At 43.3% G+C, this 19406-nt stretch overlaps 1 protein-coding gene across 14 annotated transcripts in view; it reads right to left on the bottom strand.

The window, feature by feature from the left end:
• Positions 1–19406, bottom strand: part of Sgms1 (sphingomyelin synthase 1) — a 296894-nt gene that overhangs the window by 91038 nt on the left and 186450 nt on the right. Inside the window, exon 1 of one of the 14 annotated variants that reach the window (XM_004653193.3) lies at positions 10017–10163. The exons of 11 other annotated variants lie outside the window; for them this stretch is intronic. The gene's annotated coding sequence lies outside the window, so the exon portion shown is untranslated. Of the gene's footprint in view, positions 1–9787; positions 10164–19406 lie in introns of those variants that run through there. 2 more of the 14 variants (XM_045154683.1, XM_045154678.1) reach the window with 2 other exon arrangements.

The raw sequence follows: 19406 nt of genomic DNA, 5'->3' as shown, positions 1-19406 counted from the left end.
AAATAAAATATTTTTTAGAAACCTACCTAAAATAAATAAAATCATAATCCTAGAAAGTATAATAAAATCTTTTGGCAAATACTTATGAAGCCTGAGCAGTAAAATCCTAAATTAAATTCACATGCAACGAGAACTTCAGGTTTGATATCTACATGTGTAGCTCTTAAGAAACCTGGAATGCCATCTAGTGTATGACACTACATGCAGCTCCAATTTTTCATTATACAAGGTTTGGTAGGCAAAAGTAAAATAAGAACTTTAATATTCAGTAGTCCTTTAAGTTATGAGTCATTGCACAGATAACCGGGGTAATGAATTCAGAATGTCTTCATGCTCTGAGGAGGTGACAAAGCAACATTGGGCCTTTCCTCCTTTTTTGTCATTGCCTCCTAATGATGCCATCTTATTGTGAACCCATCATGAGATTATTAACCACAAATAATGTTAAATTACTCAGGACCAAATAGCTTCTCAAAAGCCTATCAGAGGGCAATGAAATCCTAGCCCATGACTATACAGGGTACATTTCATATCCAAACCATAGCAATATCTAGGTTCTTTAAGCTGAACACTTGGCTGAATCACCCCCTCCCCCAGATTTTATCTACATAGAGAAAAAATGCATTTAGGAAAGAAACACCATTTTTTAGCCAGGAAATAGCACAATGCTGGCAAACAGAACTTTTCTAACCAACATGGGCACACAACTGAAGACAGATAATCCAGCTAACCAATTTTTAAGAGAATGAACACGAATAAAATGGCAGCCTGGGCCTGAGGGGGCAGGAAGGAAATTTTTGTACCTGTAGTCAAGATCCAGTGAGGGGAGACACAGCCTTAGAAAAGAGGTGATGTTTGGATGAATGCCTGCTCTGTTTTTCTTATTCTTCAGCCCGGGGGTAATCACTCTCTGCTGATTCACTGTGCGCGAAGGGCCCAGTCCATTCCTTACTCTTTTCCCAGGAGGATCCTCCTGGGGTCCTTCTGGAACTATACTGTTTTTAGGGGACACATTTCTCTCAGTCCCAGCCCTCTTGAGGTGATGAGGGACATTTTCTTTGACGACTGTGTGTTAGAAATATTTTATTTAATATATCTGACCTTCGCATGGATATAAAATAAATGAATCAGGTTTCTAGTTCTCCTGAGAAGTTTGTTTCTGACAGGAAATGCTAAGGACTTATGAACATGACTCTCAGGGCCCTACGACTGATACACAGCTTGAAAATCATTTAAAAGGCTAAGTGTGTTGGCTTACATATGTAATCCCAGCAGCTGGGAGGCTCAGGCAGGAGGATTGCCATGAGTTGAAGGCCAGCCTAGGTTACAAAGCACGATTCTGTCTCAAAATAGATAGATAGATATAGATAGATAGATAGATAGATAGATAGATAGATAGATAGATAGAAGACAGATAAGATAGGTAAATGATAGATAATACATACATACGTATGTACGTACATACATACCAAGCAAAACTCACTTATAATCAACAGAAGATAGCTGCAGGAGGCAATCTAGGATAGCAGTGGAAATTTAACAAAATAAAAAGGATGGTTGTACATGAACTTTAAAAGAGCCACAAGTTCTAAGACCAAGATGTCCAAAGAATTATAAATGAACCTATTATACTAAACCCAATAAAAATGTATTTCATAAATTGCAATTAAGAACTAACAAAAAGTCTATTTTCTAAATCTCTTAATTTTGGCAATAAAAAACCACACCGAAAATTCTGCAAATTTTTGGTTCTAAATTACTTTGATCAGCAATCTCGTAGTTGTTTGGTAATTTGTGCAATTTGAATGAGAAGTATAGGGCTTCTTGCTAGCTAAGGAGGAATTAGTTCACCTTGTAATTGTAATTCCAACAGTATGCTCTAGCTTGCCTTACTCATGCTTACATGACTCACAGAACAGAACCCCACAATGTCAGTATGAAAAAGCGCTCAGTGATACTCGAATTTTCTTCTCAACAATATCAAAATTGCAGCAAAAGATGACAATAGCATGGTTGTCTCCACACTCTTTTGTTGAAAACCAGGCAGAAGACTACAGGGAGGGCCCAGTAGACAAGGTGCTGACTGTGGAAACGTGGAGGCCAGAGTTTAGAGCCCCAGTTACCCACATATATGTCGTAATCCCGGTGCTTGGGAAGTGGGGATGGGATCCCCGGGCCAAGCTGGCCAGACTAGTGGAAACCCAGAGCCCTGGGGTCAACTAAGAGACCTTGCCTCAGTAAATAAGGAGGGGAACAGTGGAGGAAGACCCCAACATCTACCTCTGGCCTCCATGTGCAGCCACACATGTGAACAGTCACATACACATGCACACATATCACACTCAGACATTAAAGTCTGCTCAGTGGTGTTTACTAAAGAGCCCACTATCAAAGTCAGGTTTTGAATGCAGGTACTCTGAGCTCTAAAGCACAAAGACAAGCCCACCACTGGTCAGATGACAGAGACCTATTAATGCCACACTATGGCAGGATCCTCTGTGGACAGGACAGGCTGGCCTCTCAAAACTGTTCTGCCTGTTTCCAAGGTTATACTTCTCCAAATTTTCCTTTTTAAAAAATTTACTTTCAGAGCCAGAAGTTAAATAGAAACCTTGCCAGCCACTGAATCTCACTCTATGAGGCTTTGTTATGAGCCAGTCATTGCAGACTTGGTTTATAGTTTCTTTCAGGGTCTGCTTTCCCCCTTGTCAGAAGACGAGAGGTGATTGGTCTACTGGCCCTAATACAGGGCACACACACTCTACACCTGTGTTAGGGTCATTTCACAGCAAAAGAAAGACCTTCGAGTTTTGGAAAAGGGAGAAGGACTTTAACGTGATGGAGTATGTTCATGCCCTATATTCAAAGAACTCACAAAATGTTAAGCTTAAAGTCTTTAAAGACTACAAAGGTCCGTTGCGGAAGAGGTGGCGGAAAGAATCCTTACAATGCACTCTTCCAGACACAACATGGCCTGCATACCCATGACTTCGCAGTGCTGACACTACCTACACAAGACCCTCATACCAGGAGGAAAAGATGATGAAATCAAAATAAAACAAAGACTGATTGAGAGGGAGAGGGGATGTGATGGAGAGTGGAGTTACAAAGGCAAAGTAGGGGGAGGGAACGACCATAATTTATTGCCTATCATCTTTTTTTTAAAAAAAAGACTACAAAGACTCCTATGACATAAACAATAAGGTGTGTTGTTCCCCTTGATTTAGATGTTTTTGTTCCTTCTAAATCTAGAATGTGTTTGGGCTTTTATGTGAGAGCCTAGTCTCAAGTTGCAAAGAAATCTAACTTTAAACTTGCTGGTCCAGCACAGCCTAGAACTTGGGATCTGGGTGCCCAATCCTGCCAGCAGTTGACGCTCAGGGCCGTACACACACATACACAGCCTGAAAATTCTTTCAGCAATGCACTGTAATTCCTAGTCTTATCCGCACCTGAGAAACAGAAGGGCCGGAACAATGGAGAAACCTACCACGTGCCCAAAAATCACAATCACTGACTGCCATCTATAATTATAACTGGCTGAGTCGTAGTTTATTTACTATTACCCTGACTTCTAATTCAGCTTGAAAATCAAAATCTTGGTTTTTGGATTCTGCTTTTTGTTTCTCCAGTCCTGGATTCTCTGAGAATACATTTCTATGTCAGACGCGGTGGCACACACCGCTTGTCCCTGTACTTGAGAGGCAGAGTTAGGAGGATCACTGAGTCCAAGGTCAGTCTGAAACTACATAGTGAATTCCAGGTCAGCCTGGACTAGAGTGAGATCTTATCTCAAAACAAACAAACAAAAAAGAATGCTTTTCGTTGCTGTTGCTGTTAATAATGATTACCCAGCAAGCTCTGGGGGCCGAGGCCAGGAGAGGTAGAACACACTTCTACTTCTGTTCAGTGGAAGAGCCCAGTGAGCTTGAAGGTTAACTTGATGAAATGCCTGTGTGCCCTCACGGGGCTCAATCTCTGTGATGAATTTCTCAGCCACATGCTCAGATGGCCAAGCCACTCCTATTCTGCATGCCACTGGTGCCATGACTGCTGTGATTCCCTCAGCTTGCCACTGCTCCCATGGGGTGAGCAAGCTGTGCATGACCCCCTTCCCCAGTGCCCGCAGACAGGCCAGCTGCTGAGAGGAGCAGCTTCAAGTCCCGAGCTGCTGAGGTGAGGGCTATGCAATTCAGTCGCAGAATGAAGGCAGAACTCTTTTTTATAAGTACCACTAGTTCAACTTTCCAACATGATTAAGAGCACTTTTCCACGTCACAGAATTCCTCATTATCGGGAAAATTAACAAAACTGTGAAGGCCCTCCACAGGGTAAACAGCAGATGGATTGTAAAAACTGGAATTTCTCCTCACACACAAATCTCACCCTGAGGCAAAGGCCCACACTGCTGATTCTCTTCTGCATAAGCTCCATGCTGCCACAGGTTGCTGTAGAGTGGACAGTGCAGTTTGACACAAAGGGGAAGCAGAAGTGATCACGTGACCTCCTCACTTTATTTTTAGGCCCGAGGCTGACAGAACTATGATGACCATACTGACCCCTTTGCTTACCTCTTGTGGCACTGGACAATATGTTGAGAAACAAGAGTACCAAAACAGCAGGGGAAAGCCATAGTTATACTGCTTACCAACAAACATGAGAAACTTTTATAGTGCAGCAATTCTCAGACACAAGAGTTTCTTTCTTGGTGAGTTGCAGACCGAAGTAAAGTAGATGACATGTGTTTTCCACACAACGGACTCGCCTCTAGCCCCACCCCCGTAAGCATGTCTTCTCCTACAGCTTCTCTCCAAGGGCTGCACAGCTCCCCAGGTCTAAAGTTTTCACCCCTCTCAGAAGATGAAATAAATATATTTTTAGGCTGTATATGTGTGCAAGGCCCTGAGTGTCAACTCATGAAATATGACCACAGCAAGATACCTGGAAAGCTGCAATGCGGGTATAAATTTGTCTCATTTCCAAACCACTGTCACACCTTCTGCTAGGGGATGGGTGACTGACGTTTTATCATGCTACCAATGGCAGAACATGCTCAGTACATGCACCAGCAGACTTCAGAATGTGCTAGCTTGCAAAGCTTTTTCCTAAACACAGTCTTCAAGTTAATTGGGGGATATGGCCAAAACAAAGATGACTTTCCAAATCTGAAAGACGCTAACACACTGAGCTGTTAAACCTGGGTTTCTCAACCTCAGCACTACTGGCATTTTGGACAGGATAAGTCTTTGGTCATGAGGCCATCCTGTGCACACTGTAAGATGGCAGGACCATCTCTGGCTATCCACAGCCAGATACTGTTACCTTCACCCAAGTGGGGAAACTGTTCACTGTGAAGAAATAGTTAGGCTAAGGTAAGCACACGAGGAAAACCTGCACTGATTCCAGGAGCAAACTCTCCTGTACCCAGTTCTGCAGAGACTCTTCTTAAAACCAAGCTGTAGGCCCTTAAACAGGAGGAAATACATACTGAATCTGGAAAGTGGCCATATCCACTCTTCTTTTCTTATCATCATTATTATTATTTGAGAGAGAGACAGACAGAGACAGAGACACAGACAGACAGAGAAAGGTGGGAGTGGGGAGAAAATGGGCACCCCAGGGCCTCCTGCCACTGCAAATGAACTCCAGACACATGTGCCACTTTGTGCATCTGGCTTCACGTGGGCACTGGGGAATCGAACCCAGGCCGTCAGGCTTTGCAACAACCTCCTTTAACTACTGAGCCATCTTCCCAGCCCAGCCCAGCCCAGCCACCACTTCCCTACACTATGAGTACTAAGCAGGTACTGGCTCTGCTTCCAGACACAGTGTCTTCAGACTACCACTCAAATGGCCTCAGGTTTCTCTCCAAAATCTCAAAACATAACCAGAAGTGGCCCAATCAAGTGGTAGTGCAAGGGCCACACCACCACCAGCAACAAATCTGTAACAGCTACAATCCTCAATTCACTACAGTCCTTTCTTTGAAGCACTTCATACAGATCATCTTCTTTAATCCTGTAGCATCTTCAATAGTCTTTGTTTTGTTTTGTTTTTTGAGGTAGGGTGTTAATCTAGCTCAGGCTGACCTGGAATTCACTATGTAGTCTCAGGCTGGCCTCAAATTCACAATGATCCTCCTCCTCCTGCCTCCCAAGTGCTGGGATTAAAGGTGTGCACTACCACACCTGGCTTTCAGTAGTCTTTAAGCAGAATACTCATACTCTAACAAGCTTTGTGCAATGAAGAAATGCAGGTACATGCCGTGACAATCAACTTCCATAAGTATGGCTCCAGTGTGTTGCAATACACCAAAGATGGTGAGAATACCACCTCCCAGGCTCTAAGTACTCCACCTCTAGCAATGTGAGGTCCCCCAATCCCTACTCTGCAGTTCTAAAGCATCCTCATAAAGGTATATTGCTGGCACCTTGCTCAGACCTGACATCACCTTTTTTGGGGTAGATGACACAAAGCCACTTATCTATACTGCTGTTCTCCCCACATTTTCTATTTTGAATGAAGACCATGCACAGCAGTGTTACATGTCCCACTGAAGCGAACATGTCACATCTATGACAATACCTAAAATACTGGCCTCACACTTCCAAAAGGAAATGACGTTAGAGATGAGAGACTTTTGGTGAGCATATGCTAGTGTGTGTGAACTGAGCTTCATTTTCCTTTCCTTATTTTTATTGAGAAAGGGTCACAGTATGTAGCCCAGGATGGCCTTGAACTTGAAATCTTCATCTCTGCCTCCCAAGTACCAGGATTACAAGTGCTACCACTCCTGACCCTCATCACTTTTTTTCTATATATGTATTTATTTATTTATTTATTTATTTAAGAGAGTGATAGAGAGAATGGGTGTTCCCCCCCAACCACTGCTAACAAACTCCAGATGCATGTGCCACCTTGTGCATCTGGCTTACATGAGTAATGGGGAATCAAACCTGGGTCCTTAGGCTTTGCAGGCAAGCACCTTAATCACTAAGCCATCTGTCAAGGCCCTCATCACATTTTTCTATGTGATCTCAATCCATGTTTTCAAAAATGTGTTGTATACTCTCAATCTAATTTTTGGCATGTTTCCTCCTCTTTGTGATTTTTCTAGGATTTTCTTCCAAGTGTTTTTTTTTTTTTTGTTTGTTTGTTTGTTTTGTTTTTGCAGTGCATGGGTGTAAACCCAGGGTCTTGTCCATGCTAGGCAGATGCTCTAGCACTGAGCCACACCCCCAATTCCCGGCATGTTCTCAACAACCTCATGAACTCGAGTCATTTAAAGCAGCAATGTAGAGCTCTGAGGAAGTGGCTGAAACTTCCTTACCTAGCAGGTGGGTGGCAATCATATGCCAAATAAATGGAGAAGATGAGAAAGCGGGGTGAGCGACACCCAACCCTAGAATAGCTGCCATAGCCCAGGACCTTCTGACACTGTTCTCCTGCACTGTGGCATGCTAACAGGTGCCAGAGCAGGTGGGCTCTCAGAGTCAACAACCCCTGATGGCACCCTCTGGGCCTTTCCCACCCTCTAACAAGTTTTAGTACTCTCAGGAAGTATGCCTTCTACCTCACTATTCTTAATGAGAACGTTTAATGCTCAACCTGAATGCTAACCAAATTTGAACATTTCACACAGCACATAAAATACTGCACATTAAATACAGAAGGTTTGGCGGCTACAAACCCTCGGATCTAGCTCTTGGTTTAATACTTGAAGAAACTCCGAAAGGTACTTTGAGAGGGACAGGAAGAATACATTCAAAACTAAAAGGGCTTCAGGAGAAGGGAGAGAGATAAAGTCAACAAAGATCTGAAGCTCCCAGGCAGCCACATGTATTATTGGCTGGTGCATTAAGAGCAGGGCTTACTCGGTTAATATTTGAAAACCACAAGCTCCCAGAGTAAATATATCATTATGTGAACTTTGAGATTTTGGCACAAGGGCATTGAGAACTTTTAAATCACTTAAAGTATGCTTTGAATCAGGAATCTCCTCTGGATGATTTCATGCAGAAAAATCAACATGGTTTTAGCAGCAATTGGAGCCACATGAGGAAAATAAGGAACCTTAAATACTAAGTTAACGTCAACTGAATTAACTAGCTGTGAAATTTGAAGCCGGTTATGTAACTGTTTCTTTAACCATGAAGCCAGCTCCACCTTAAGGTATTATGAAAACAGATTAAAAAATGGATTCAAAACATCTCAGTTCCTGATTAAAAGGAGATTCTTAAATGTTTGTCTTTGTCACAACTTTAGGTGAATCTAGTACAAATTCAAGTTTAATTAAACCATTAAATTTCAAACATTCAGGATTTAATAGAACATTTTCCTATTCTCACCACCTGATGGAGCTTTTCCAGCTACCCAGGTAGTACCTCATGGTCATTCTTCAGTGAACATCAGAGGCAGTTTCTCAAAATAAACAAGGAAGTTTCCAAATTGTTGCTTCCACAGAGACACCTGATGGGTTAACTTAAAGCAGCTGAAGTTAACAATTTGCCTCTGGGCTTGAACAGCTCATAGGATAACTCAAGACTACAACAAGTAATTCTAATTATTGCATTTAAAAACTATTTCTTTCTAAACCTGCAAGAATAGTCAGCTACAAAGAGCCATCTTCAACTCTCCTTTATTCCTGTCTACTGCCTGCATCAGTTTTTACCCTTTTAAAAATATTAATTTATTTATTTACTGGCGAGAGAGAAAGAGACAGAGAGAATGGGTGTGCCAGGTCCTCCAGCCACTAAAAACGAACTCCAGATGCATGCACCACCTTGTGCATCTGGTTTATGTGGGTACTTGGGGAATCAAACCTGTATCCTTAGGCTTTGCAGGCAAGCACCTTAACCACTAAGCTATCTCTCCAGCCCCCAGTTTTTACCTTTGTAAGTGTAATACAATTCATCACTTACTGTCTGTTACCAGGCCATCACAGCCTGACTTTCTAGTACAATGACATTCTCATCATGGTACAATCTCTTGCACTGTGTTTCTTTAGTAATCAAAAGATACTATTTTCCCAGTCCCCCATCTTCTCAAGCTATTGTGAAAAAAATAAGTTGCCAGGGCGTTGGAGGTCTATCCCAGAATGGGCAAAGGCCCTGGGTCCAATACCCACTACCAAAAAAGTTATTTCAGAAATACTGCTGCCTAATCTTTTTTCCAAGGCAAGTTTCTTTATTTTTTTATTTTATTTTTATTTTTTTTGCTTCTCAAAGTAGTATCTTATTCTAGTTCAGGCTAACCTGGAATTCACCTGCTTCCAAAACGCTGGGATTAAAGGTGTGTGCCACCACACTCAGCAAGGCAAGTTTCTTAAAAGAAGTCCACCAAATTTATTTCTGCATAAATGGACAAGTGGGTAACTCAAGGGGTGGGCAGAATACTTCGGAAGCATGTCGAAAGCTCTGGGTTGGACTCCTAGCACCACACACAAGTGCTAACGCGATTGAAAAGTAGAATCTTGCTCATGGAACCAGAGCTCAGGTCTCCAGATGTCTGTTTTGGGGTAACCTAAGATCTACATATAAAAGAAAGGGGAGCAAATCCTACGCGTTCTTCTGCAGGCATTTTCACAAGACTAATTACCTGGCCAGACAAGAGGGCTTAGCTGAGAGCACACACTGCTCCAAAACACGGAGCACGTGCTCCCTTCTGCTCGGCACAGGGCTCTCACCAGCTGGCTGCCAACAAGCCCGAGTTCCTTGTATCCAGGAACTGGAGTCCGAGCCAGCGCGTGCACTTCCCCAAAGTAACCGAGCGGTAAATACAGTCTCACCCTTTCAAGAAATCCGCATCGGCCAAGTCTGACAATGCCAACCGACACCTCTTCTTGTCCCTGACTCAAACCACCGAGAACATTTGTGGATTCGGGTACCTACATCCCGAGCCAGGGTTCTCCGCGTAACTAGAAGTGCTTGGTTTCGCACTGGAGCCGGATCTGGTCAAACAACAACAAATCCGTTCCCCCGACCTCGCCTGGCAGGGAAACGCACTGGTGGTCATACCGGCTGTTTTCGGGAAGGCAGGAGCGGTTCGTTGCTTCGCGGTTTCGCCCGAGGCCCCGCAGCCCCAGGAAGGCGTCTCACCGTACCATCTCCTTTTCCCGGGAGAGTTCCAGGACGGCCGCGCCGAGCGCGGGTCCCGCCGCCGGCTCGGGCTCGGGCTCCGGCTCGGGCTCCGGGCTCGCGCGCAGGGACACGGGCGGCCCGGGCGGCGGCTCCCGCGGCTCGGTCCGGCGGCCGGGCGGTCGGGCGGTGCGGCGGCGAGGCCAGCGGGCGCGGCCCGGCAGCGCAGGGTTTTTGGAATGCTGGGTGTGGCCCTCGGCCACCGCAAAAAGAAGTGAGTCAGCCCGTTCAATCCTAACCAATAAGCGTGCTCACTGCCGGTTAAGGCGGAACTTTCCTTTCTTGACTCACATCAGGCTTAGCAGCCTCTTTTAAAGCCTGCAAGCTTTTAACAACTGTTTAAGCACGACTTCTAGAAAGTGGTAGACTGCCCCTCGAACCTTCTGTGAAGCAGGAAGTAACCTTGTCAGGACAGACACCATCAGTGCATGGAAGCTCCACTCCTTTCTGCTGGGAAAAGCTCTCCTTTCCTAGGCAGCATTCTTAACCTCTGACCATGTGTGACCTTGGGCAAATTGATGAGGAGCAAAATGCCCATCTAACAGTTTGCCATAGACCTATACATAACACTAAATATGCAGAGCTGAGTGGAGTTCACAATCTGGAAATGCTAAGACTTGTCCGGCTGAGACTTGAGTCAAACTCCAAAACCATACACAAGCTGAGCAGAGCGTGATGCCCAGGTCTGGAATCCCAGCTAAGCCAGAGGGTGAAGCAGAAGGACTCCAAATTGAAGACCTGATGCCCCATTGAGGGAGACCCTGTTTCAAAATTCAAAAAATGGTTTTAAAAACGGTTAAGATGTAGCTCAGTTAGCACGCACAAGGTCCCAAGTTCAATTCCTAGCAGCATAAATGAACAACAAATACAAAGTGGCCTGTATTTTTTTAATTCTGTTTTATGCTAAAATACACAAAGAACTTTAGAGCTTTAATACTTCTTGGGTACACCTGGTTGGGTCCCTTATTAGAGTAACGAGACCTTAAGAAGCTTTGGTTTAGGATTCTTAAGATTTGGTATTGTAAAATAATTTTTTTATATACTAAATTTTATTTTCTAAAAGAGCCTTGGACAGATAAGGTACTTGCCTGCAAAGCCTAAGAGACCCAGGTTTGATTCTCCAGGACCCATGTAAAGGCAGATGCACAAAGTGGCACATGCATCTTTGTCTCCCTTCTTGTAATATTAAAAAAAAAAAAGGCTTTAAAAAGAAAGCTTTGAAGCCGGGCGTGGTGGCACATGCCTTTAATCCCAGCACTTGGGAGGCAGAGGTAGGAGGATCACCGTGAGTTCAAGGCCACCCTGAGACTACAGAGTTAATTCCAGGTCAGCCTACCTCAAAAAAACCAAAAAGAAAGAAAGAAGGAAGGGAAAGGAAGGGGGAAGGGGGAAGAGGGAAGGGGGAAGGGGGAGGGGGAAGGGGGAGGGGAGAGGGGGAAGGGGGGAGGGGGAAGGGGGAAGGGGGAAGAGGGAAGAGGGAAAGGGAAAGAAAAGAAAGAAAAAAAGAAAAAGGGAAAAAAAAGCTTTTATGGGGTAATTTCATTTAGGCCATAACTAGGTAAAGTTTTTAAAAAGCAAGAGTAATTCCAGAAATATTCTATCTAGATTGCTGTGTCTTAAACTTCATTTTGAAAGTAAACATTTTAAACAGACTTTAAATAGTTGAGAATTAACAAATTATCGGAGACTATAGATCTCTTTGTTCCTGGGGCTCTATTTCTTTTGTACAGTTGCTTACCAGAGAGTTTCTAACAGGAAGAGATTTTTTTTTTAAGTTACAAATTAAACCTTGGTTTTGGAGACCTCTTGAGATTGACTTCTTTTAGAGTCAGTCATCCTACAAGACATGGTTTCTGAAAAATAGAGTTTAACCAAAAACAAAATCTAAAGTCGAGCCCTAAAATGTACTCCCCCCCGCCTCCCCCCGCAGCATGAGAAAGTGGAAAGACCAGCCAGGAGCCAACAGAACCTGGAGCCAAGAGTGCCGGGAGCTAGGCACCAAAAGCACCTTTCCTAGACCCAGCCCAGCCTGTGAGTGACCAGGTAAGCGGTTTCATCTCTCCGAAGCTATTTCTGGACAAGTTCTTCCAGTCGGAAGACCGAACCATGGTCAAAAAGGCTAAAAGCAAGACAGGCTTATGCCTAACATTTATCCTAAGCCACTGTGCTCCTCATGAAAGTGGGTGCCACTCGCAGACCCTGTACTTAGTTCTGCACTGGTTTGGGAACCAGCAGAGCTCCACCCCCTCTCCTAAGGATCCACTATCAACAGGGGTGATCTGAAGGCTTCCCATGCGGGCGCCCTTCTTTCCACTCTAGGTCTGGCATTCATCCTCTTCTGCCAGAGGCACTTCGTTGGGTGACACTTAACTGTTGTTCCAGATGGCAGGTTCCTCCTCCTGTGCCTCCAGACACATCATCACCATCACCCGGTAAATGACAAAGTTCACTAAGTCATCATGTCATAAACCTTTCCTCTCTCAATTACTTAATTGTAATTTTATAGGAGATCATACAGAACAATTTCCTTAAAAGGCATTTTTTTTCTCAAATGTTCAGAAAGAAAATGTGTATTTTTGAGAGTACTACCTTCTGTTTACAAGGTATTGCAATTAATTGTACTAAGTGAACCCTCAACATGTTAGCTATGAAATCAAGCTTAGAAATCTGAGCAGGTAGGTACTCCACCCAGGAAGAGGGAAGGAAGCCTCCATAGATGCTGTCAGCTGCAATCAGAACTCAAATACTTCAAAGATATGTCCCATAATCTTCATACATCAGAAACAAGACCACCATTTACCAATCTGGGAACAACATTCTCATAAGAGGTAATTGTTTCTAGATGCCTTTGTTACCTAAAGTTAAAATGCCAAGTGCAAGCATTTTCAATATAGCTGGGGAAACATGTTACAATTAACCCACAGGCCCAAGGGGAGAACAGTTAGTCACTGGGAAGCTGGCATCTACCCGTGCAGATACTGGTCTTTATGTTTCCCTGCCAAATAGCTCATTGGTTTACTTATGGCTCTCCCAAAGGCACATTGTCACCTCCATGCCTAGCAGACCTTATCTGGGCATTCCTTTTCTCTCCTCCAAAGGGCAGTAGATCTTACTCTGCATACTTCGTGCTTTCCTTCTAAGACTTCCAACCTTTCTCCCACCAGATAAGAGTCCATCTGAGCAGCTAGAGAAAATAGTGTAGCAGTAACTTGCCTGCAAAGTCAAAGGACCCAGGTTTGATTCCCCAGGACCCACATAAGCCACTTGCACAAAGTAGTGCATGCATCTAGAGTTCGTTTGCAGCATCTGGAGGCCCTGGCGCCCATTCTCTGTCTCTCTCTCCCTTCCCCCCCCTCAAATAAATCTTTTATAATCTGTGACAGTGTGTCTCAGAAGTATCTCCAAGGCCTCAGAAGATTCCAGATTCGGAGCACTCATTGTTGATCTTAGGCTAAGATCCTCTAAGTTATGTAACCGCCGCAACAGAGACGGGAAAGCTTTGCTAACATATTAAGAATAAACAAATATCAGTTGTTCTAACCAGTTGGCTAGCATAACCCAAGCAGCAGGTGTGTTTCTTTGATCTTTACATTTTCCAACAATACAGAATGCTGGTACTCAGGATGCAAAATCCAATACTTCCTAAGAGGAAGGGGAGTTGTCAAAACAATGTGTTGCATCACATCTCAGTTTCCCAAACGCTAACACACAGAAGAGAAGAAAGGCAGTAAGTCACAATACCTCCCTTTCCAGCAAGGACCACAGAGACACAGATTTGACAATTTGACAAACACAAATCTTTCTTCCATATAAGCACTTCTCTCAATGTATGTGTTACAGGCACAAATACCTACTGTTTGCTTACCAACAAACAATAAACCAGAGCCAGCAAAGGACGGTTCACATTATTCATCCATTATAGGTATACATTTGTTTTAATGGTCTAAAGTCAAGTAACATATTTGCATTAGAGCAAATGTCTATCAAGAGTCATTAGCACACACACATCCACACACCCAATTCCCTTTGACTAGTGTTAATACACTTCTGCTATTATGACAGGTGGGAATAAACACTACCTCACTTCTCAACAAGCTACGTTACAGTTCAGGCAGGTGCTCTATTACCCAATTAAGTACTTCATCATCACCACCATGACAAAGGCACTGAAATTCTAAATATATTCTGAATGTAAACAGCCCACATAAGTTAACCTGCATTTTTACCTCCCAAGCAACCGAAATGGCATTTGCAGCAGCGCAAACAAAAGCGAGGTAGGTGGACATGCCCGTGGGAAATGACAGGGTAGCTGGAGCTCTGTCAGGGCAAGAAGGATCCACCCCCTCCTGAAGCCTGTGTTCTTCTCCTGAGCTTTCTGCTTTGCCACTGAGAGGGACTGTTCCTCTTTTTATAGTTATAATTTTTTTTTTAATTCTCAAGAAAGACAACATCCAGCTTGGGGCCATGTGCCTGGGATGTGCTGGTCTACACAAAGACCACATAGTTAGTCCAGGAAGAAAGTGAGTTTCTTCCTAAAAGTGCAACGAAGGGCTCATTTTCAATTTCAGAATATACCACCAACCAAGCAATTCCATTTGATGCCTAAGGTGAAAGTTTACCCAAGAGCTCTCAACCTGGTAATAAATTACATTCTCAAAGTTTATTTAAGGCCTAAAGTCAATGAACTCTTGCCTAGCACTTGGAGTACACTCACTGGAGACAACATGTCTATAGTGTAAAGGCCAGCCTCTCTGGGCAGTCCCTAAAAGCCTGTTTAACTAATGATTGATCTGAAATATTACATCAATAATCTCTCTAATATTTTACTCAGAGTCCATTCAAAACATTTTTCCTAAAGGAAAATGTATTTAAATTCTACCTAGAAAAGAAAAAAAAAAAAAGCTCAGTATGTCTATTGAATAGCAATGACAGTGGCATCTGGTTTACATACATTTAATATACACACAACACTACAAGCAGGCTGTAGTATCTTTCAAAAAATCAGAGCTGGAGATATGGGTTAGCAGTTAAAGTGCTTGCCTGCGAAATCTAAGGACTCCGGTTTAATTCCCTAGTATCCTCAAAAGTTAGATGTATAGGGGGACATATGTGTCTAGTGGAAAGAGGCCCTGGCGGGCCTGTTCTCTGTCTCTGACACTTTTTCCTCTCTCTCAAATAAATTATATATATACATATATATATATGTATATTGTACATATATGTACAATATATATGTACATATACATATATATGTGTGTATTGAATGCTGCTGGTCAGGGTTCAATGCCCCAGTACACATACAAAGCCAAATCCACAAAGAGCCCATGCATCTGGAATTCACTTGCAGTGGCACTGGGCCTACCACACCCAGTCACATTCTCTTTTTCTAATAAATAAATAACTTAAATATTTATAGATCGTATGTTTGTAGAAACTCACTTGAATAGTTAAAAAAAATAGCAAAGCAAGCACTACTTATATTGGGTATGGTGGCGCATGCCTAAAGTCTTAGTACTGGGAGGCTGAGGCGGGTGAGTTGCTGCCAGTTCAAGACCAGCATGGGCTATATAGGAGGAATCGGTCTCAAAAGATTAACTTGAATGAATGAATGAATGAAAGGTCTATGCCTTCCAAAATCAAAATAGCGAGGTAGTCAGAACTATTAGGGTAGCAAACAGCCGAGTTCAGTCATGAAAGAAAGGGAAGCTAACTGGCACACAGACCACGGCGAGTGAGACCCCCACAAGCTCTGGCTTTCATTCACAGAGCCACGCATGGAATAAGGAAGTTAGATCTCCTTGACACATGTCAGGCTATGAGCCATGTACCCTGAATTTTGAGTCAATTCCAAATTATCCAAATTAAGGTATCGTTAGGCCAAGACCAACTGAACCTTCGACACATAGAAAATAAAAGGAGAGGAGCACCATCATTAACAACAATGAACTTGTTAAATACATTGTGGAAAAGTGAGGCAATACCCTGAGGGGGAAAAAAATCAAAGAGAACAACTGATGAAGGGCTTAATTAAACAATTTATATGACAGGAAACAAAAATTAGTGTGTCATTTGTGAAATTCAGAAACTTGTGATATAGTCAAAGAAAGGACATGCATAGTAAGCAAGTCAGTTCAAGTGAAACTACAAAGTGAGCACGGGCAGTTTAACACTCAGTGCAAATTAAATGATAAAGTAAACACAAGGTGAGGAAGAGAGGCAGAGAAGATATGCTGAGCTGCCAAGCATCGGGCGGGCGCATGACCTCAGCCCAGCACACAGCAGAGAGCCGGCCAGTGGCATCAGGACCGACCAGGTCAGCATCTTTTTACGTGTAAGAAGACCCTCCTGCCCGCGTCTTGCACCACATCTGCACCACCTTCTGAGATTCCCAAAGGCCGCTACTGGGCCCTGGATTACCTACATCTTGACACTGACTATACGTTACAGACATTTAAAGAAAAAAACAAGGGTCATCTTGGTCAACCCTAAATCTCTTACTTAGATGCCTCATTTGTCTAGAGAAGTCTGTTCAATACAGGGAGCAACTGTGGACAACTACTGACAGAGGTATCGTGGTAAGAAGGAGGTTCTGTATGTGTGTGCATGAGAAAGAGAGAGAGAGAGAGAGAGAGAGAGGAGAAAAGCTTGAGTAGAGGAAAGACATACACTTGTTGACTAACTTTCCCTGCAGAACAAAGGGCCTCAGCATCGCAGAGGCTTCTGCCTGCTTCCCATCTTACTCTTTGCAAATGCCTTGTCCTCTGTACTGGGAACGAGGCAGGAGGAGCAACCTAAAACTGGACATCAACAATGACACAGACATCAGAACCAGGCTATGCCTACTAAAAGTTCTGCCCATAAATGCCATGTGGTATGTCATTTCCATAGCACTGGCCAAATTAATTCTTATAGCCAAGCCAGCCATGGAAGTCACAGCCTTGAGCAGAGGTAGAAAGTAAAATCCCCTGTAAACCGTGCAGGCTTGGTTAGGCTCTGTCTGAAGGCCATTTAATTTTTATTAAAACTTAATTGGGGGGGGGGATGTCTTAGTGGTTAAGGCCTTTGTCTGAAAAGCTAAAGGACCCTGGTTCAATTCTCCAGGACCCACATAAGCCAGATGCACAAGGGGGCACACACATCTGAAGTTCGTTTGCAGTGGCTGGAGGCCCTGGTGCGCCCACTCTCTTTCTTTCTCTCTCCCTCTGTCTCTTTCTTTCTCTCTCAATTAAATAAATAAATTAAACTTAATTCTCTAATCAAAAGCCAAATAGCTTTCAGTGCTCAAATGGAAGATGCCCTGGAATGCTGACCCTAGAGGTGTACTGCCTGAAGGAATTCAGATTTCCAGATGGGAAGGGAAAAGTAGAAGAATTGAGTGTAGAGCCCTATCTCCAATATTACCACTGAGCAGCCAGAAGAGGCCAACTACAAAGCGGAGTCCACACTCAGGAGTGACACTTGCACTCTTAAAGATAAAGGTTTTGGGCTGGAGAGATGGTTTAGCAGTTAAGCGCTTGCTTGTGAAGCCTAAGGACCCAGGTTCAAGGCTCGGTTCCCCAGGTCCCACGTTAGCCAGATGCACAAGGGGGCGCACGCGTCTGGAGTTCGTTTGCAGTGGCTGGAGGCCTTGGCACGCCCATTCTCTCTCTCTCTGTGCCTCTTTCGCTGTTTGTCACTTTCAAACAAATAAATAAACAAAAAATATTTTTTAAAAAAGATAAAGGTTTTAATTCTAAATTGGTCTTGTCTTTTCCTTCAATTCCAGAAGCCATGTGGTCACAACAATGTGGGTTAAATCAAGCACGGATTCTGAACCAAACCAAGCTGTTCCTCCACAGAGGCAACAGAAACGTGAAGAACTGTGGCTTTGAAATATCTTCACAACATGAAGATTAGCATCTATGACTTAAATCTCAGAACTACTGGCCAGGTGATTGTTAGCACAGCTTCTAGTAAAAGTTAAATTATGTAACTTTAAACTTAAAGGAAATATACCATAAATATAGAAAAAATTTAAAACTCACTTCTGATTATTTAACTGTGACTCATGCTTTTGATGGTATTTGTGACTATTTGGTTTACAGAAAACAGTGCACGGCAATGATGTACTATTAGCCCTGCTGTGGGCGCCTCCATGGACAGGGTGAAAGCTGTGAGCACTGCAAGCCCTCCTGGCAGAGCCACCATGTTGGCATCTTCCTACACTTGCTCTCTAACGTGCTCTTCAGCCCTGTTCACAGGAGCTACAGTGCTTCCGTGGCCCAAATTGAGTCAGAAGGCAGACTTATGTGCAAATCATGATACAAACTGTAAGAACAGAAAGCAACTATATGGGATGGTTATCTCTGGCTATCAACCTGATAGGCTTTAGAATCACCATGGAAACAAATCTGAGCATATCTGTGAAGAAGTTTCTAGATTAGGTTAATTGAGGTGAGAAGACCCACCTTAGCTGAGGGTGGTACTGGGCGAAGGTCCCTGACTAAATAAAAAGGAGGAGGAGGACTGAGCAGCAGCATTCCTTACTCTCTGCTTCCTGGCTACAGATGCAATGTGACCAGCTGCTTCACGCTCTTGCCACTGTCCCTACCATGCCATGGTGGCCTGTCACCTTGACCTGTCAGCTGAAGTAAGCCCTTTCTCCCTTCATATGATTTTTGGTCAGGCATTTTGTCCAACAATAAGAAAGTAACTAACACAAGGTATTACCAATTTCAAGATTCAGATGAGTAAAATAAGATTCTGACTTGAGTCACTGTTAACTAAGAATGAGTTAGACCTATGCCTGACTCAAAACCAACCGATCTTTCCCCAACCAAATGCACTACCGGACTAGTATCGCAATGACGTGGAAATCAGTCAGATGTAACTTTCAGGTAATCAACAGATATTAATAGTTACAGGGAGGAGGTGCAGACAATAGACGAAATTTTACTCATTAACCAGTTTTGTTCATAATTACTCCCCAAATGTATCCACCAAATCTACCTGAGAAATTGGACCCTAGGAATCTGAGATCAAGAACATCTATCTGCCTTTCAGATGGGTCATTCCCAGTTTAATTAAATGTCAACCTGATACAAGGAATTTTCCTGGCAATCTTTAAACACTTTTTCTCTGTCCACCATACTATGGTGCCTGTGCACCCAACTAAAAATAACACATCCTAGCAGGCAAGAATTATACAAAAACTCTTCTCAAATGTGAACATCAATTTCTGTATTTGAATATTCTCTTTTAAAAATCATTTCTCTTTTACACATTTAAGCT

This window comes from Jaculus jaculus, chromosome 1 (genome assembly GCF_020740685.1).
Source record: "Jaculus jaculus isolate mJacJac1 chromosome 1, mJacJac1.mat.Y.cur, whole genome shotgun sequence".
Lineage (NCBI taxonomy): Eukaryota > Metazoa > Chordata > Mammalia > Rodentia > Dipodidae > Jaculus > Jaculus jaculus.
The sequence above is the reverse complement of the archived record's forward strand: the minus strand, read 5'-3'. Positions and strand labels throughout refer to the sequence as shown.